The 22042-nt window shown below is 41.6% G+C and overlaps 1 protein-coding gene across 3 annotated transcripts in view; it reads left to right on the forward strand.

The window, feature by feature from the left end:
* Window positions 1-22042, forward strand: part of SLC29A4 (solute carrier family 29 member 4) — a 660337-nt gene that overhangs the window by 531955 nt on the left and 106340 nt on the right. The gene's annotated exons all lie outside the window — the stretch shown is intronic.

Consider the following 22042-nt stretch of genomic DNA (forward strand, 5'->3'; position numbering starts at 1 on the left):
ATGATTAAGCTATGTCCTGATGGACTATACACTATCTTGATTCTGTAGGTCTATTCATGCACAATGGCTACCAATGTTACTTTCATTAGCAAGAGGAAAAAGCAAAGGCACTCCATAGTGAAGGAAAAATGCACTGCTTACCCGATGTGGTTGTGTAACCACATACATTACATTACAATGTAATGTGTGTATGTGTAGATCAGGTCCTGTTCGCAGCCTTCCTGTAGATAGAGATATAGCAGCAAACACACTTCAAGAATGGCCAGGAATCATGTTTAATTTTCCACCTATCTTTATTCATGCGGGATCGCACCGTTGTCACAAATTTAAATCTAAATTTATTATCAACTTCACCCAGTGACGTATTCTTTTGTAATTTTTTTTCCTGATTTAGCATAGTGAGATCTGATTGTTATTTATCCTTGACTTTACGGTATGCTTCAGTGAGCAAAACTCTGGGGTAACCCTTGGCCAGGAAATGTCCCCTAAAAATGGCAGACTGTGCGTCAAAATCTGCATCTAAAGTGCAGTTTTTTCCTGACGTGCAGATACTACATAGTAACATAGTTCATAAGGTCAAAAAAAGACCAATGTCTATCAAGTTCAACCCATAACCCTAATAAGTCCTTATTGAGTTGATCCAGAGAAATGCAAAAAAAAAAACCTCATACTCAAGGTAAAAATTAATTCTCGACTCCAAATATGGCATCAGAATAGATCCCTGGATCAACCTTCTGTCCATATAGATCTAGGATCCATAACCTGTAATGTTATTATTCTCCAAAAATGCATCCAGACCCCTTTTAAATTATTTTAGAGAGTTCACCATGACCAACTCTTCTGGCATAGAATTCCACAGTCTCACTGCTCTTACAGTAAAGAAACCCAATCTGTGCTGGTGTAGAAACCTTCTTTCCTCAAGACATAGAGGATGCCACCTTGTTATAGATACAGTACTGGGTATAAATAGATCATGGGAGAGATCTCTGTAAGGTCCCCTGATATATTTATACATAGTTATTAGGTCTCCCCTAAGCCTTCTTTTTATCTAAGCTAAATAACCCTAATTCTCATAATCTTTCTGGGTACCGTAGTCCTCCCATTCCCCGTATTACTCTGGTTACCCATCTTTGTACCCTCTCCAGCTCCACGATATCTTTCTTGTACACTGGTGCCCAGTAGTGTACACAGTATTCCATGCAGTGGCGTTGCTAGGGTTGGTGTCACCCGGTGCGGTAGAAAATGGTGTCACCCCCATACCTCCCCCCTCAGTATGTTTTTAGCCTGTTGTGACAGACACCACTGTTGTAACGCATTGTGAGAAATTCCAGTACAGTGACCCCCCGACTTATGATGGCCCCGACATTTCAACATATGATGGCCTCTCAGAGCCCATCGTATGTTGAAGGCAGCATCGACATACGATGCTGCTGTGTGTCGGGGCCATCATACAAACAGCTATCTGAGAGCGCTGACAACTTCAGCAACTGACAGATAGTTGTTTAATGTGCCCCGTGTGCCCCGTTCTGCCTCCTGTTACTCACATGCTGTCTTGCTAACTCACGCAGGCTTCCACTGTGAGCTCCGTGTAAGCCCCGCCCCCCCAGTGCAGCCATAGCCAATAGCCTGCAGCATCTTGATGCAGGCATCCAATGAGCTGCTGGCTGCCCTTCCCTTCCTTTCCTATAGAGCTGTAGTCGGCAGGATCGTAATGGAGGACATTCTGTCCCCCCTGAAGGTATTTAAAGAACTGTACAGTACTGTATGCGATGTCACACATCACATACAATACATATACACACTATACACCCCATACATTAATGTTTCCCTATCAGTGTGCCTCCAACTGTTGCAAAACTATAACTCCCAGCATGCCCAGACAGTCAGTGGCTGTACATGCATGCTGGGAGTTGTAGTTGTGCAACAGCTGGAGGCACCCTGGATGGTTAAACACTCCCCATACACTCCACATACAATGGTCATCCTAGAACCAATTAGCAGTTTCCCATAGAGATATGTATTCAACATACAATGGTTCCGAGGCCCCAGAACCAATTACCATTTTTACATAGACATATGTACTCGACATATGATGGTTTCAACATATGATGGTTCTCCTGGAACCAATTAATATCATATGTTGAGGGACCACTGTATAATAATCAGATATACCAGTTGCCACAGAATGGGAAAGTGTTAAAGAAGTTTTCACTGTTTAAATATACAGCTCCCAGAATTACTTAAAGGGGTACTCCACTGGAAAACATTTACTTTTATATCAACTGGTGCCAGAAAGTTAAACAGATTTTTAAATTACTTCTATTTAAAATCTTAATGCTTACAGTACTTATAAGCTGTTGTATTCTCCACAGGAAGTTGTGTAGTTCTTTCCAGTCTGTCCACAGTGCTCAGTCTGTCCATGTTAGGAACTGTCCAGAGAAGGATAGGTTTGCAATGGGGATTTTCTCCTACTCTGGACAGTTCTTGACATGGACAGAGTTGTCAGCACAGAGCACTGTGGTCAGACAGAAAATAAATTAAAAAAGAAAAGAACTTCCTGTGAATCACTTATACAGCAGCTAATAAGTACTGGAAGGATAAAGATTTTTAAGTAGAAGTAATTTATAAATCTGTTTAACTTTGTAGCACCAGTTGATTAAAAAAAATGTTTCCCAGTAGAGTACTCCTTTATGCAGTGGTAAGGTTATGCTGGGAGTTGTAGTTTCACTCATCATAACTGTAGAACTGACAAGTGACTACAGCTCTGATAGGAGATAGTGAGGAGAATACACAATGATATCAGTGATTACAGGTGACGTCTTCTCTATAGTGAGGAGAATGTGCAATGATATCAGTAACTACAGGGGACGTCTTCTTTATAGAGAGGAGAATACAAAATTATATCAGTGACTACAGGTGACGTCTTCTCTATAGTGAGGAGAATACACAATGATATCAGTGACTACAGGTGACGTCTTCTCTATAGTGAGGAGAATACTCAATGATATCAGTGACTACAGGTGATGTCTTCTCTATAGTCTTTCCTTATCTAATTCAGATGGTACATACCGCCAGGTCCAGCTAAAACTTCTCTCTGTAGAATGTGACGCCCAGATGACTCCTCACTATGTCAGCGCATTCTCATCCTCTATATGAAAACAAGTATCATTATAAAACTGCCAGACACTGTATCCTCTAAATATAATACTACCACACACTGTACATTCTGAATATAATACCAACACATACTGTACCCTCTGAATATAAATCTGTCACATACTGTACCCTCTGAATATAAATCTGCCACATACTGTACCCTCTGAATATAAATCTGGTGGTGTTGCTAGTGAATGATGGGGGTGCTAGTACTGGGGGGGGTTGCTGGAGGATGATGAGGGTGCTACTGGCCATCCCCCCCTGGCAGTATCACCCCTATCATCCACCATCAGGATCTGCTGATGGAGGTGCTGCTGCTGGGGGGGGTGCATTAGGTAGGCAGCAGTTCCCCCACTTAAGGTAGGTAGCAGTTTCCCCACATTAGATAGGTAGCAGTTTCTCCACATTAGGTACCAGTTTCCCCACATTAGGTAGTAATTTCCCCACATTAGGTAGCACAAATTCCCCACATTAGGTAGCACAGATTCAGCACATTAGGTAGCAGTTTCCCCACATTAGGTAGCACAGATTCCCCACATTAGGTAGCAGTTTTACCACATTGTGTAGCATAGATTCCCCACATTTGGTAGTAGTATCCCCCCAGTAGGCCGCAGGTTCCCTTGCATGTTCCCCACAATAGGTCAAAGTCTCCCCACATTAGATCGCTGGTTCAAACAAACCCCCCCCCTCCCCTCCCCCACACACACACAAAAAAACACACACACAACACAGATAGATAGAGAGAGAGACACACACACACACAATCAGAGAGACACACACTCACAGACAGAGAGACACACACAGACAGAGTCACACACAGTCACACACACAGTCACACACAGAGTCACACACACAGAGAGTCACACACAGACAGAGAGCCACACACAGACAGAGATAGCGACAGACACACACACACAAACAAACACAGAGACACACACTCACAGACAGAGAGACAAACACACACAGTCACACACACACAGAGTCACACACACACAGAGTCACACAGTCACACACACACAGAGTCACACACAGTCACACACACAGACAGAGAGTCACACACACCCAGTCACACACACACAGTCACACACACACACAGAGTCACATAGACACACAAACAGAGATAGAGTGAGACAAACACACACTCACTCACCCATCCAGCGCAGCGCTCCTTCTCTCCGGGCGCTCTGCGAGTGACGTCACGTACTCCTGTGCGGCCCTGCGGAGGCACGTCGGGCCGGTGCAACAGTAGACGTGGGGGCGCAGGCCGGTTCACTGTGCAGGTGACGGGAGTGGGGTGCTACTAGTACGGAGACAGCGCAAGTGATGACGGGGGGGGGGGGTGGGTGCTAGTACAGAGGCAGCGCAAGTGAGGACCGGGGGCGTACCTGGTGTCACCCCGCACCCCGGTCGCAACGCCACTGATTCCATGTGTGGTGTGACTAGTGATTTGTAGAATTATTTCCTTGTCATGGGCATCTATGCCCCTATTGATGCACCCCATGATTTTATTTGCCTTGACAGCAGCTGCTAGACACTGGTTAATACAGCTAAATTTACTAATAACTAAGGCTCCTAAATTCTTTTTCCATGTCAGTCGTTCCAAGTGTTCTCCTATTTAATACATAATCTCAGCCCGGGTTTTTCTTTCCCATGTGCATTACCTTACATTTATCAGTGTTGAACCTCCTGTGCCACTTCCCAGCCCAAACCTCCAACCTATCCAGATCCATTTGTAACAGTTCACTCCGCTTTACAGAGTTTAGTATAATCTGCAAAGATTGCTACTTTACTATTCAACCCCTCTACCAGGTCATTAATAAATCCATTAAATAGAACAGGACCCACCAAGACTGACTCCTGTGGTACCCCACTAGTAACAGTCACCCAATCAGAATAAGTACCATTAATAACCACCCTCTGTTTCCTATTACTGAACCAGTTACCCACTTACACACATTCTCCCCCAGCCCAAACCTTCTCATTTTATGCACCAACCTTTTATGAGGCACCATATCAAATGCTTTTGAAAAATCCAGATATATGACATCCAGCAATTGCCCCTGGTCCAGTCTGGAGCTCACCTCCTCATAAAAGCTGATACTGCCCATATGTGATGTCCCTAAGCCAACTAGGATAATGGGCACTATCATAACTCAAAAAACTATTCACATCAACTTGTTTAACCCGTTAACGACCTTGGACGTCTATGCTCGTCCATGTGCCATTAACGGGGTATGACGCGGGCTTCTGACTCGAGCCCGCGTCATACCGGCCGGTCCCCAGCTGACTCCTGTAGCTGGGGGCGGGCATTAATAGCTATCATGCGGCTATCAAAGCTGACAGCGGCATCTAGAGGTGCCTTTATCGCATCCCTGGTGGTCCATTACCTGTTTAGAGATAAAAAAAAAAAAAGAGAGAACGACCGACACCTCGTGTATAACCCAAGGATATGTACGAGAGGAGATGTGTCGGGGGGGGGGGGGGGGATACCCCATGGGGCTTATAGATGGCCGCTCACCTCAAGGTAGAAAATAGAATGCATATAACCCCAGTGCTAATGGGGTACCATCAGATGCGAGTCACTGACAAGCCAATGGGTTGCAGGAATCGACTGTGGTCATCCTGTATAAGTGGAGGAGGTAGAAAAAAAAAGGACCCTTAGAACATGGTGCTGCAACTCTTTAGATGGAAGAAACAAAGTCCAGGTAATAGTTGAAAGGTCCTCAGCAGGACCATTTATTGGTTAAAAAAAAAATAAAACAAGTGATTATGCGTTTCGGGGGGAGCCCTCCCTTCCTCAAATCAGGGCACAGTAACAGTGACAAACAGGGTTTATATTAGGCCCAAAATGGGTGCCAATGTCAAGGGGAGTGGTTTACAGGTGTTTGCAAAATGTGTACTTCCATTCAAAAGAACACTATTTAAGACATGTGTATGTATAGACGTTCACAATCCATAAAGATGAGCAGAGTAATACATAGAAATATATAATGCATAAATAAACCTAATACAATGAATGCTGTTCTCAACACTGCTGGAGTCCCGGAAATGGACTGCAACGATGTTTACAAAACATCCCCACATGATGCATTGGCCGCGCTAGGCGTGATGCAATCGCGCTCATCAGAGGTAACTGACAGGACGTGATTGCACATGTTAGATACTGTGCACAGAGCGTTCCCGCTTGGTAACCGGGGACGCGTGGCTGTGCGCACTGATCACGTGTAACAAGCAGAGAGCAAGCCGCATAGACTCCTTGCTCGCTTCTACAGGCTGCGATCCCTGTAAATGGAAACTAGATGCGCATTATGCGATCAGGGGCAAGTATATTCTAGCGATAAATACTGCATTGGGTAAGTAGGTGGCCATTGGTAGGACAAAATATTAATGCCATAATAGGTGGATCCAGGATGGCTAAATCACAGGATATGCTGTATATATGGGGCAGCACAATGTAATATTGAACCATAAAGAGTGAGATACAAATATATGTAGTAGTATAGACACTTATAAAACCAAAAGGGCGGAGGGTATGATATAAAAGTACACACAGGCTAAATAAAATCACTATTGCCAGTATTTAAATATATATAAAAAAAAATCACTATGTATGATAAAGTATTATAGCCCACAGAAACCACACATAGATAATCGTTAATAAGTATCGCATAGCTATGCTAAAAATCATTAAAAAGCAATAAAGGCATGAACAGACAATTATAATGAACATTCAATTATTTCGTTTAAACCAGGTGGGACTGACGTATGTAATTTATAAATCCAATAATTTTCACGTCTGTAGAGGGTATTAAACCTCTGTGGATCTTCTCTGGGTACACTTTCAATGGGGGTTACAGAAATACATCCAAAATCATTGATAAGGTGCTGGGTGATGTGTCGAGACACACTATGTAATAAGAAACCGTTAGCAGAGTTGTTTCTGTGTTTAGTAATCCTTTCACGGAGACACCTGATCGTTCTACCCACAAATTGGACCCCGCACTCACATTCACGTAAATATACCACATATTGGGTAGAACAATTGAGCGGCATCTTAAAGGGAAAGGTGTATCCTGTGGAATTGGAAGTGATCATTTGGCCCGATGTATAATGTTGGCACAACATTTACATCTAGGATGCCCACACTTGAAGGACACAGTAGTGGAGAGGAAATTCTCAATAGTGGGTTTCTTTGTTGTTTTAAGCCGACACAGGGCAGTAATGTTTCGAAGGTTTCTGCCCCATCTGAAAGTAACTCCTGGTGTCTTGGGGAGGGTGTTACGTAAGAAAGGGTCATTCATAAGAATGGGCCAATGTTTACATAAAATATTCTTGATGTGTCTGTGTTCTCTAGTGAAGGTGGTAATAAAATTAATGGACCAATCCCTCTTAGTGTTAGCACTGACCATATGTTTGGTTAGACATTCAGCTTGTGATAGTGTTCGCCCTCTTAATATGTTTAAATTGGCTCTTCTGGCACATTAATGAACCATTAAATCATTCAGCAGGCATCCCGTGCAAATGCCCAGGGGGGTCATCAGACCCCCCCATGTCGGCGATTGCGGCAAATCTCAAGTGAATTCACACTTGCGATTTGCGCGATTCGGGATCATTACGGGTCTATAGTGACCCGGTGACCCGGAATAAAAGGGGGATCGCAGGTGTCTAAGACACCCAGGATCCCCCTGAAGCAATAGGAGTGAGGTGGCAGCGGTGCCACCCCTCCTATCCCTGCTATTGGTGGTCTAGACGCGACCACCAATAGCAGATCGGGGGGTTAACTTTCGTTTTCCCCGTCCTGCCCACCCACAATAGGCGGGACAGGACGGGGAAACGACGGGGACCGGCGCCGAAGATCCACTTACTGATCCGGGCGGGCGACGGAGGCTGCGGGCGATTGAGATCGGCGGGCGGCGATGACGTGCGGCTGGATCCGACGGAAGCCGGTGAGTTGCCTAGCAACATCTGCAGGGTACAGTTTGAGACCATTATACAGTGGTCTCTAACTGTAGCCCTCCAGATGTTGCAAAACTACAACTCCCAGCATGCCCAGACAGCTGTTTGGGCATGCTGGAATATGTAGTTTTGCAACAGCTGGAGGGCTACAGTTTGAGACCACTATATAGTGGTCCCTAAACTGTAGCCCTCCAGATCTTGCAAAAATACAGCTCCTAGCATGCCCAAACAACTGTTTGCTGTCTGGGCATACTGGGAATTGTAGTTTTGCAACAGCTGGAGTTTTGCAGTGTTCTCTATTTAATTTAATTTTTCATTTGCACAGCCCACTGTTCCAAAGATCTGTCAAACCCCAGTGGGGTATAAATACTCACTGCACCCCTTATTAAATTATGTGAGGGGTGTAGTTTCCAAAATAGGGTAACATGTGGGGGGGTCCACTGTTCTGGCACCACAGGGGGCCCCTGACTTCCATTCCAAACTATTTTTTTCCCAAAAGCTCAATGGCGCTCCTTCTCTTCTGAGCATTGTAGTGCGCCAGCAGAGCACTTGATGTCCACACATGGGGTATTTCCATACTCAGAAGAGATGGGGTTACACATTTTGGGGGTCTTTTCTGCTATTAACCCCTGCAAAAATGTGAAATTTGGGGGGAAACACACATGAAAACAATTTTTTTTTTTTACATATGCAAAAGTCGTGAAACCCCTGTGGAGTATTAATGCTCACTTTATTCCTTGTTATGTTCCTCAAGGGGTCTAGTTTCCAAAATGGTATGCCATGTGTGTTTTTTTTTTTTTTGCTGTCTTGGCACCATAGGGGCTTCCTAAATGCGACATGCCCCCCGAGCAAAATTTGCTCTCAAAAAGCCAAATATGACTCCTTCTCTTCTGAGCATTGTAGTTCGCCCGTAGTGCACTTCAGGTCAACTTATGGGGTACTTCCATACTCAGAAGAGATCGGGTTACAAATTTTGGGGGGTATTTTCTGCTATTAACCCTTGCAAAAATGTGAAATTTGGGGGGGAAACACACATTTTTTTTTACATATGCAAAAGTCGTGAAACCTGTGGCGTATTAAGGCTCACTTAATTCCTTGTTACGTTCCTCAAGGGGTCTAGTTTCCAAAATGGTATGGCAGAGTTTTTTTTTTTTTTTTTTTGCTGTTCTGGCACCATAGGGGCTTCCTAAATGCAACATGCCCCCAAAAAACCATTTCAGAAAAACGTACTCTCCAAAATCCCCTTGTCGCTCCTTTGTTTCTGAGCCCTCTACTGCACCCGCTGAACAATTTACATAGACATATGAGGTATGTGCTTACTCGAGAGAAATTGGGCTACAAATATAAGTATAAATTTTCTCCTTTTACCCCTTGTAAAAATTCAAAAATTGGGTCTACAAGAACATGCGAGTGTAAAAAATGAAATTTGTGAATTTTCTCCTTCACTTTGCTGCTATTCCTGTGAAACACCTAAAGGGTTAAAACGCTGACTGAATGTCATTTTGAATACTTTGGGGGGTGTAGTTTTTATAATGGGGTCATTTGTGGGAAATTTCTAAGATGAAGACCCTTCAAATCCACTTCAAACCTGAACTGGTCCCTGAAAAATAGTGAGTTTGAAAATTATGTGAAAAATTGGAAAATTGCTGCTGAACTTTGAAGCCCTCTGGTGTCTTCCAAAAGTAAAAACATGTCAATTTTATGATGCAAACATAAAGTAGACATATTGTATATGTGAATCAAAAAAATTTTTTGGGGGAATATCCATTTTCCTTACAAGCAGAAAGCTTCAAAGTTAGAAAAATGCAAAATTTTAAAATTTTTCATAAAATTTTGGGATTTTTCACCAAGAAAGGATGCAAGTTACCACAAAATTTTACCACTATGTTAAAGTAGAATATGTCACGAAAAAACAATCTCGGAATCAGAATGATAACTAAAAGCATTCCAGAGTTATTAATGTTTAAAGTGACAGTGGTCAGATGTGCCAAAAACGCTCTGGTCCTAAGGTGTAAAATGGCCTGGTCCTTAAGGGGTTGAGATATGATAAAATTTCCTCCAGTAAAACAGTGGTACCCTTCCAGATAAAAAAATATGTCATTGATAAAATGCTTATAAAAAGCACAGTTTTGAAAGAAATTATGAGGGTAAATGACGGTCTCTTCAAAAAGGCCTACAAACAGGTTTGCAAAAATGGATGCCACTCGAGAACCAATAGCGGTATTCATATAGGTTTTGGGTCCGTATGTATAGGGGATGGTCCACTGGAGGGAAAAGGGGGGGGGGACGGATTAATCATAGTTGTCTGGGGCACACTCTCCATCCTGCTCCCCTTTTAAACTAAAAAACCTCTTAACGGTCAGTTTCCTGATAAAATTGTTAATGTCCAAAAAAAGATTAAAACTGTCAGAGCTGCCAGTTGGGCAAAAATAAAGGCCTCTTTTCAGTATACTGGTTTCAATGTCATCTAAAGTATATGTAGAGAGGTTAACAAATGTTTACATTCTCTATATCTGTGTGTCTTTGTGAGTCTTGAATTTTCTCTTTCGTTTGTCTTCCCTCTTTTCTCATCCGACCTCCCCTGCAACCCCATTGTCTCGCTCCACTGTCTCTTTGGTGGTATGAGGTTTCAGTGGTGGGGGTGTTTTGTGTACCCTCTGGGGCAGGTCTAAAAAACCTCTAGAGGGGTGAAGTACTGATGTCCTAGGAAGGGATTACTACCAGACGGTGGTTTGTTCACATGTATAGTGAGAAGAGACTCTTCCAGGATCGAACATTCTTCAGATGCAGAATAGCCTACACTATCTACTACCAAACCCATTTCACCTCTATCCATCTGACCACCTCAACAGCTTATCGACTTTGTTTAAACCAGTCTCAACTCCCCCCATCCCCCCACCTTACATGGGCCTAGTAATCTTTTACTCTCAGGTCGCTATTCTGCATCTGAAGAATGTTTGATCCTGGAAGATTCTCTTCTCACTATACATGTGAACACACCACCCTCTGGTAGTAATCCCATCCTGGAACATCAGTACTTCACCCCTCTAGAGAATCCTCCTCTCAACCATGTTCATACCTCCATTTTATCTGCCCCTATTCTTGACCAGTCAGTCTCCTTTATTAATCACAACTACACATTTTTTTAGACCTGCCCCAGAGGGTACACAAAACACCCCCACCACTGACACCTCATACCACCAAAGAAACAGTGGAAATTCCCCCCCCCCCCCCCCTTAGGGTAAAAAGAAAAGAGCGAGACAACGGGGTTGCAGGGGAGGTTGTAAGAGAGAAGAGGGAATACAAACGAAAGAGAAAATTCAAGACTCACAAAGACACACAGATATAGAAACTGTAAATTTTTTTTACCTCTCTACATATACTTTGGATGACATCGAAACCAGTATACTGAAAAGAGGCCTTTCTTTTTGCCCGACTGGCAGCTCTGACAGTTTTAATCTTTTTTTGAACCTTAACAATTTTATCAGGAAACTGACCGTTAAGAGGTTTTTTAGTTTAAAAGGGGGAGCAGGATAGAGAGTGTGCCCAGACAACTATGATTAATCTGCCCCCCCCCTTTTTCGTCCAGTGGACCACCCCTTATACATATGGACCTAAAACCTAGATCTAAATTTTACCCCTTACAGTCCAGAGGTAATTACCTGGACACTTTTTAGAGCATGTTTGCTGCTGAACATCGGTCGCTGAAAAAGTTGACTAACAATAGGAACATAGTCATATGACCAGCTGATAAAGGGGGTGGGGTAGTGGTCCTAAACACTGATGACTACATCAAGGAGGCCAATCGATAACTATCAGACTCAAAATATTACACCACTCTACTCACTGACCCCACCAAAAAATATTCTGAAGAAATGAAGATTCTGGTAAATGAGGGATTCACATTGGGTGTCCTTAATAATCATGAAAAATACTTTTTGTTGATAGATGAACCTGCTATACCAATATTTTACTACTTACCCAAGTTTCATAAAAATATCACCAATCCACCAGGTCGCCCTATAGTGTCAGGAATAGGCTCGGTTACCTCCAACCTATCTTACTATCTAGATCTGCTTTTACATAAATATATTTTTCATTTAACATCATACCTTAAAGACACCACTGATTTTATTTCTTCTATTTTAAAAGCAGATTGGAAACAAGATTACCTGTTGGTTACTATGGATCATAATTGTACACAGTCATAGACCACAATCTGGAGATCAATGTCATCTCTAATTTTTTCAATATTGATCCTGATATTCCCCCCATACAACGTGATTATATCCTAAAAGGTCTTAGATTTATTTTAACCCACAATTACTTTAAATTTCAAGATCGTATTTACGCCCAGCATACGAGTACCGCTACGGGGTCTCTAGTGTCACCCAGTTTTGCCAACCTGTTTGTAGGCTTTTTTGAAGAGACCGTCATTTACCCTCATCATATCTTTCAAAACTGTGTTTTTTATAAGCATTTTATCGATGACATATTTTTTATCTGGAGGGGTACCACTGATTTACTGGAGGAATGTTTATCATATCTTAATAGTAATAATTGGGGCTGAATTTTACGCAGAACATTTTTTAAGAATAAGCAGGGTTTTTAGACGTTATCGTATTTGACAATGGCCATGATGCACTCAATACCAAGATGTTTTTTTTTTTAAAGTAGATAGTAACAGCTATTTTGATTTTACTAGCTCCCATTACAAAAAATGGCTTATTAATGTACCATATGGCCAATTTAAACGTATTAGACATAATTGTTCTACTGCTAATGATTTTAAAGAACAAAGTTCCATTTTAAAGAAACGTTTTAAAGCTAAAAAAAAAATATTGGAAATTGGATTATTCATACCGCAGCAACAGGTCTTTTAGGCCTGAATGACAAAGTGGATTATGCCCCATGTTTTTAAATTACATTTTCTTTTCTTTTGATTGTTTTTATGATAAGCTGCTTTCTTATGACAGAAGGTATAATGAAGGCGTAATCGATGCTTGTCTTTAAGCTAACGCCTTCACACCAGACGTCACTACAGTTGGGAGGTACTAAGAAATTAGACCTGTGAACCCACCTGTATAAGAACCAGCCCACTATCCCTAGTTGTCCAGGCCAGAAGAAGCTCGAGCACCGAGCGAAACAGAGTCTGTCGCCAGACAGTGAATACCCCCCACTGTGATCCCTCTCTCCCACCTTTTGTATCAGCTTTTTTATATGTGAGTATGCAATAAAGAAATTACCCTGGAAAAGAAGTCTATGGTGAGTCTGCCGACTTTTTCTACTATTCCTCTATGCTTCAAGATTTGTGATTCACTACCAACAGTCAGAGCACCACCAACACTTCGGGGAACACTCCTACACGTCCCATAGTCCAGTAACGTGGGAATATCAGCAGCAGTGCCGGACATTACACTCTTCTTTTGAACATTATACCTCTGTGAACTTTGCATTGTTCTAGAGCACGCTAACATGACTGATACCATGCCACAAAACATGGACACGGACACGGAAGGGATGTTGAAAATGATGGAGGAAATATCACTCACAGGGAGAGAGGATCCGGGGGGGTATTTTATGGAATGCAATCTTAAAGAAGTTATCGAGCTCATTGACATAAAATCATTAGAGCAACGCATTCTGAGCCTATCTGAGAAAGAAATTAATACGTTCTGGACTATAAACTCACTCCAGTCCTATCTGCATAGTGAGCGCTCTCCACGTGGATTACGAGCTTACAAATCACCTGTACAATTCCAAGATGACCTTACATTCGTAAATCTATGGAAGCAGGCACACCATGAACATTCCATTAAATTGTTACAAATTGTGCTTACTAGAAACAGAATAGAGCATGTTAAGATCAATGAAGACCTTACAAGAATTAAATCTGAGTACCGTAAAAGAGCCTCAGATGAACAAATACGTGCATTTTTCCCTAAGCTGCAAAATAGAGCTATTTTCTTACAAGAAGAAGTGAAAAGAAAGAAACGTGAAAAATTCTTAAGGGATAAAACTGATTATGACCAAGACAAGGAGTTCTTGTGGCATTATAAATACACTATACCATCCAATAAGAATTTTCGGCAAGCATGGCGTCCATCACAGTTTAAACCAAGAAACCCCGTAGATACCGCATCCAATGTGAACAAGGAAACTAATATCAAAGGCAACAAACAAGATTCAACTGAAAAAGTCCACCCTTTAGGAAAAGACACACACGGCGAGGACGGAAGAAAAGATCTGAAAGAGCCAAAGAAAAGAAAAACAGAGCTATGAGACAGGACCATAAAAGAATCGATCGGGAGCACCCTCCGTCTAATGTTATCAACCTCACTTCAGAGACATTGAATGAAGCGACAGTCTCATTGTTATCGAGAGGACTGAATTATGGACTGACGGAGCGGTTCGACCCAGTGACATTCGAAATAGACTTGGCTAAGTCGTTACGGGACATTAATCTATTTAAATTTTTTCACAATAAAAATATCACTGAGCAGACTAAATGTGAAGCAGATTCACCAGCAATGATAGATAGTCTGGGTTTCTTTCCAAAAGAATGTACTCTACTAGAACAGGAATGTATAGAAATGCTGGCTAGAGATTTTGGTGAACCTAATTACACAGAAAGGGAGGAACACGATCAGATACCATTTACCAAAGGAAGGAAGTCTAGATTTAACCCTCCGATACCACCCGGAGGGCAGCTAGACTTGTTTCAAAATTCAGTTTTACAAGATGTTCGGTCCATACTATACAGGGAAGTACCAGTTAATTTAACAAAAGCAGAACAGACAGCACTCCATGAGCTTAAAAAGAGAGATGACCTTGTTATAATTAGAGCAGATAAAGGAGGAAGTGTTGTACTTATGTACAAGACCATATACACACAAGAAGCCGAAAGGCAATTAAGTGATAGGTCAACATACACTCCCCTTAAAACTGATCCGACTCCTAAAATCCTTAAAGGCCTAACTACACTCCTACACAAGTTCGTAGAACAAGGAATGCTGTAAAAAAAAGAACGCGGAACGCCTCATACCAGAAACACCCAAACCTGCAACATGGTACCACCTTCCCAAAGTACATAAAGTACAAACCCCACCCCCGGGACGCCCCATCGTCTCGGGAGTGGGGTCTACTACCGAATACCTGTCTCACTATTTAGAATGGCTATTATCCCCCCTACTCCCCTCCATACCAGCCTACATCAAAGATACTTTACATTTACTACAAACAATCCAAACACTGAATTGGGAACCAGGTTGGAACCTATGCTCCATTGACGTGGTCAGTCTCTATACCAGAATTCCCCATGAAGCGGGTATAGGAGCAGTAAAAGAGTTCCTAAAATGGTCCGATAAGTCTGCGGAATTTATTCTGTTTGTAGAGGAGGCACTCACTTTCTTGCTAAGTAACAGTACATTTAAATTTGCTGACCAGTGGTATAGACAGGACACCGGGACCCCGATGGGTACCCCGGTGTCCTGTACATACGCAAATTTGTTCCTAGCAGTCCTAGAAAGTCAAATTATTTTCTCATCTCAGAACCCATACATCTCACAAGTGAAATTGTACATGCGTTATGTAGATGATATCCTCATAGCATGGTCAGGTTCCGAATCCCAGTTCAATGATTTTGTCACCCACCTTAATTTAACAAATACAGTAAATATGTCTTTTACCTCTCACTACGGCGCTACCTCACTTGAATTTCTGGACCTGAGACTATTAGTAACAGGCAACAGACTTACAAGTGAAGGATACAGAAAACCCGTATCCAAGAACACCCTTCTTCACTACAACAGTTCTCACCCTAGCTCAGTGAAGAAGGGAGTTCCATACGGACAGTTCGTAAGATTACGGAGAAACAATGAATCTGATGAGTCTTATCACGCACAAGCAGAAGATTTAACTAAACGCCTGCTAGAACGCTCCTACCCTAGTAAGTTGATAAAAGAAGGAAGAGAGCGAGCAGATAGTTTAAATAGAAAAAATCTTTTAGTGGGCAAAAAGTGGATAAAATCAGAACCAACTAAAAAACGATTCTCTTTCACTTTCCAGAATTCACCCATAAATTACATAATTGAACAGGCGGTCAGAAGGAACTGGCACATTATTGAGGGGGATCCCGACATAAAAGAAGTAGCCAGCCGTAAGCCACTTATTTCATATAGAAAAAATAAATCTTTAGGTGATATTCTGCAAAAAAAAGTCGAAAAACACTTCCTAAGAAAGAGATAACATGGTTAGAGAGTTCTATACCAAAGGGGAATTATGCTTGTAAGTCTTGTAATTTCTGTAAATTCAATGCACAATTGAAAACTATGCGCATGGGCCCAGTAACCCACACTGTTACAGATTTAATAACATGTCGTACCAAACACGTAGTATATGTTATATACTGCCCGTGTGGCTTCTACTACATTGGAAAAACTATACGCCAGTTATGCGCGAGAATACGTGAGCATATGTACTCACTGCGCACATTTAAAGGTGCTCCATGTCTAATATCTCATGTAGTAGAAGTCCACGGGGGAAAACCAGAAGTACTTACCTTTTCCGGAGTGGAGAGAGTTAAATATAGACCAGGAATTGATTTTGATCGCCTCCTGTTGCAGCGAGAAACATATTGGATTATTCATACCGCAGCAACAGGTCCTTTAGGCCTGAATGACAAAGTGGATTAGTCCCCATGTTTTTAAATTACATTTTCTTTTCTTTTGATTGTTTTTATGATAAGCTGCTTTCTTATGACAGAAGGTATAATGAAGGCGTAATCGATGCTTGTCTTTAAGCTAACACCTTCACACCAGATGTCACTACAGTTGGGAGGTACTAAGAAATTAGACCTGTGAACCCACCTGTATAAGAACCAGCCCACTATCCCTAGTTGTCCAGGCCAGAAGAAGCTCGAGCACCGAGCGAAACAGAGTCTGTCGCCAGACAGTGAATACCCCCCACTGTGATCCCTCTCTCCCACCTTTTGTATCAGCTTTTTTATATGTGAGTATGCAATAAAGAAATTACCCTGGAAAAGAAGTCTATGGTGAGTCTGCCGACTTTTTCTACTATTCCTCTATGCTTCAAGATTTGTGATTCACTACCAACAGTCAGAGCACCACCAACACTTTGGGGAACACTCCTACACGTCCCATAGTCCAGTAACGTGGGAATATCAGCAGCAGTGCCGGACATTACACTCTTCTTTTGAACTAAAAAAAAAATACCCCAAGGCCATTTTGGAATCATCCTTTAAGAGGGCGGGCACTCTATCACAAGCTGAATGTCTAACCAAATGTACAGTCAGTGCTGACACTAAGAGGGATTGGTCCATGAATTTTATTACCACCTTCACTAGAGAACACAGACACATCAAGAATATTTTATGTAAACGTTGGCCCATTCTTATGAATGACCCTTTCTTACATAATACCCTCCCCAAGACACCAGGAGTTACATTCAGAAGGGGCAGAACCCTTGGAAACATTATTGCCCCGAGTCGGCTTAAAACAACAAAGAAATCCACTACCGGGTCCTTCAAGTGTGGGCATCCTAGATGTAAATGTTGTGCCAACATGAAACATCGGGCCAAAACGTTCACTTCCAATTCCACAGGAGACACCTTTCCCATTAAGATGCTGCTCAATTGTTCTACCCAACATGTGGTATATCTACTTGAATGTGAGTGCGGGGTCCAATATGTTGGTAGAACGATCAGGTGACTCCATGAAAGGATTACTAAACACAGAAACAACTCTGCTAACGGTTTCTAATTACATAGTGTGTCTCTACACATCACCCAGCACCATAACAATGATTTTGGATGTATTTCTGTAACCCCCATTGAAAGTGTACCCAGAGAAAATCCACAGAGGTTTAATACTCTCTGCAGACATTAGTCCCATCTGGTTTGAATGAAATGATTGAATGTTCATTATAATTGTCTGTCCATGCCTTTATTGCTTTTTAATGATATTTAGTATGCGATATTTATTATCTATGTGTGGTTTCTGTGGGCTATAATACTTTATCATGCATAATGATTTTATTATATATCTATCTATCTATATATATATATATATATTTATATATTGGCTATAGTGATTTTATTTAGCCTGTGTGTACTTTTATATCATACCCTTTATCAGAATTAGGGTTATTTAGTTTAAAAAAAGAAGGCTTAGGGGACACCTAATAACTATGTATAAATATATCAGGGGACAGTACAGTGATCTCTCCCATGATCTATTTATAACCAGGACTGTATCTATAACAAGGGGGCATCCTCTCCGTTTCTACACCAGCACAGACGGGGGCTCCAGCGAGTGCTTGCTCCCGAGCTCTCTGCACCTAGCCCTGCGCAGGCCCACTGAGGAGGACGACGGCGGCGGGAGCGAGCGCTTGCTGGATGACACGCAGCAGTGCGCACGTTACATTAGTTGAAGGGCGCATGCGCTGGGACCTGTGTGTCAATCACACAGCGGTCCCAGCACTGAGATACAAAGTGGGCGTGTGAGTGGGCGTGGCGGCAGCGGGGCATCGCGTACCTCGCACCATGCCTATCCGACAGTCAGTGGCTTTGATTAAAAGCACTTTTTAGCTTCACGAAAGCCTGTAAATATGAGGTAAAATAATTGCTGTATACAACACCTGCACACAGTACAAAGGCTGTGTGCAGGTTATTACACTAAAATTTCATGACAGTTGCACTTTAATATTAGTCCTACCAATGGCCACCTACTTACCCAGTGAAGTATTTATGGCTAGAATATACTTGCCCCTGATCGCATACTGCGCGTCTAGTTCCCATTTACAGGGATCGCAGCCTGTAGCAGCAAGCGAGGAGTCTGTGCGGCTTGCTCTCTGCCTGTTACACACTTGATCAGCGCGCACAGCAACGCGTCCCCGGTTCCCAAGCGGGGATGCTCTGTGCACAGGATCTAACATGCGTGATCGTGTCCTGTCAGTTACCTCTGATGGGCGGGATCGCATCACGCCTAGCACGCCCCCAGCTAGCCACATGTGGGGATGCTTTGTAAACATCGCTGCGGTCCACTTCCGGGACTCCAGCGGTGTTGAGAACAACATTCACTGTATTAGGTTTATTTATGCATTATATTTCTATGTATTACTCTGCTCATCTTTATGGATTGGGAACGTCTACATACACATGTCGTAAATAGTGTTTTTTTGAATGGAAGTACAAATTTAGCAAACACCTGTATGCCACTCCCCTTGACATTGGCACCCATTTTGGGCCTCATATAAACCCTGTTTGTCACTGTTACTGTACCCTGATCTGAGGAAGGGAGGGCTCCTCTCGAAACACGTAATCACTTGTTTTATTGCTTATTACCAATAAATGGTCCTACTGAGGACCTTTCAACTATTACCTGGACTTTGTTTCTTCTATCTAAGGAGTTGCAGCGTCATGTTCTAAGTGTCCTTTTTCCTTCTACCTAGACCCTAGGGGTGGGCGATCCACTGTGGAGGTAGCCGGAAGGCTTATCTTATCTCCTTACCGGCTCCAGAGCTTAGAATGATAGGACCAGGCTTTATCAATCGAGCACAGAACACACATATCAATGTGGTTCTATGGAACCACATTAATCTGTATGAGGAATCAAATGATTTCTCCTAAAAGTCTCCTAAGGGGACTTAAAGTGTAAAAAAAAAAAAAAAAGTTTAAAAACACACACATTTACCCCTTCCTTATTAAAAGTTTAAATCACCCCCCTTTTCCCAAATTCCATATAAAAAGTATATAAACATAATAAAAATAAACATATGTGGTATCGGCGCGTGTGTAAATGTCCAAACTATAAAAATATATAATTAATTAAAGCGCACGGTCAATGGCATACGCACAAAAAAATCCCCAAGTCCAAAATATGGTATTTTTACTGTGCAAAAAATTAGCCCTCATACCACCCCATACGCGGAACAATAAAAAAGTTATAGAGGTCAGAAGAGGACAATTTTAAATGTATTAATTTTCATGCATGAAGTATGACAAAATCAAACCTATATAAGTAGGGTATCATTTTAATCGTATAGACCTACAGAATAAAGATAAAGTGTCATTTTTACCGAAATATGTACGGCGTAGGAACGGAAGCCCCCAATTTTGTTGCACAATTATTTTTTTCCCGTTTGGCCGTAGATTTTTGGGTAAAACGACTGATGTCATTACAAAGTAGAATTGGTGTCGCAAAAAATAAGTCACCATATGGATTTTTTGGTGCAAAATTGAAAGGTTATGATTTTTAAAAGGTAAGGAGGTGTTGCAAAAAATAAGCCACCATATGAATTTTTTGGTGCAAAATAGAAAGGTTATGATTTTTAAAAGGTAAGGAGGAAAAACTTAAGTGCAAAAACAGAAAAATGCTTGGTCCTTAAGGGGTTAAAGAAAGTTTTTCTTACAATCTGTTCAGTTTCTGTTTTGTAAATTTCCAAGTCAAGAAATTGAATGGAAGTGGTAGAAAAATGAAGAGTGAACTGAAAACCCCAATTATTATAATTAAGAGATTTTATAATTTCTTCCGCTTCAGTTTGAGTTGCCAACCAAATAAAAAATAAATCATCAATAAGGCGGTGAAAAAACGCTATATGTGAACTAAAGGACAGGGACTGCGCTATAAACAGGGACTCAAAACACCCCATAAATGTTTGCCTAACTTGGGGCGAATTGAGTCTCCATAGCGCAGCCCCTGGTATGTCTGTAGATAACCTCATTAACCCCTTAACCTCTTAAGGACCCAGCCATTTTACACCTTAGGACCCGGCCATTTTTTGGACATCTGACCACTGTCAATTTAAACATTAATAACTCTGGAATGCTTTTAGTTATCATTCTGATTCTGAGAAAGTTTTTTCGCGACATATTCTACTTTAACATAGTGGTAAAAAATGTTGGTAACTTGCATCCTTTCTTGGTGAAAAATCCCAAAATTTTATGAAAAATTTAAAAATTTTGCATTTTTCTAACTTTGAAGCTCTCTGCTTGTAAGGAAAATGGATATTCAAAATATTTTTTTTTTTATTCACATATACAATATGTCCACTTTATGTTTGCATCATAAAATTGACAAGTTTTTACTTTTGGAAGACACCAGGGGGCTTCAAAGTTCAGCAGCAATTTTCCAAATTTTCACAAAATTTCCAAACTCACTATTTTTCAGGGACCAGTTCAGGTTTGAAGTGGATTTGAAGGGTCTTCATCTTAGAAATACCCCATAAATGACCCCATTATAAAAACTGCACCCCCCAAAGTATTCAAAATGACATTCGGTCAGCCTTTTAACCCTTTAGGTGTTTCACAGGAATAGCAGCAAAGTGAAGGAGAAAATTCACAATCTTCATTTTTTACACTCGCATGTTCTTGTAGACCCAATTTTTTAATTTTTACAAGGGTAAAAGGAGAAAATTTATACTTATATTTGTAGCCCAATTTCTCTCGAGTAAGCACATACCTCATATGTCTATGTAAAGTGTTCGACGAGCGCAGTAGAGGGCTCAGAAGCGAAGGAGCGACAAGGGGATTTTGGAGAGTACGTTTTTCTGAAATGGTTTTTGAGGGGCATGTTGCATTTAGGAAGCCCCTATGGTGCCAGAACAGCAAAAAAAGAACACATGCCATACCATTTTGGAAACAAGACCCCTTGAGGAACGTAACAAGGAATAAAGTGAGCATTAATACCTCACAGGTGTTTCACGACTTTTGCATATGTAAAAAAATAAAAATAAATGTCACTAAAATGTGTTTCCCTCCAAATTTCACATCTTTGCAAGGGTTAATAGCAGAAAATACCCCCCAAAATTTGTAGCCCCATCTCTTCTGAATATGGAGGTACCCCATAAGTTGACCAGAAGTGCACTACGGGCGAACTACAATGCTCAGAAGAGAAGGAGTCATATTTGGCTT

Source organism: Hyla sarda, chromosome 8 (assembly GCF_029499605.1).
Source record: "Hyla sarda isolate aHylSar1 chromosome 8, aHylSar1.hap1, whole genome shotgun sequence".
In the NCBI taxonomy this organism is placed as follows: Eukaryota; Metazoa; Chordata; class Amphibia; order Anura; family Hylidae; genus Hyla; species Hyla sarda.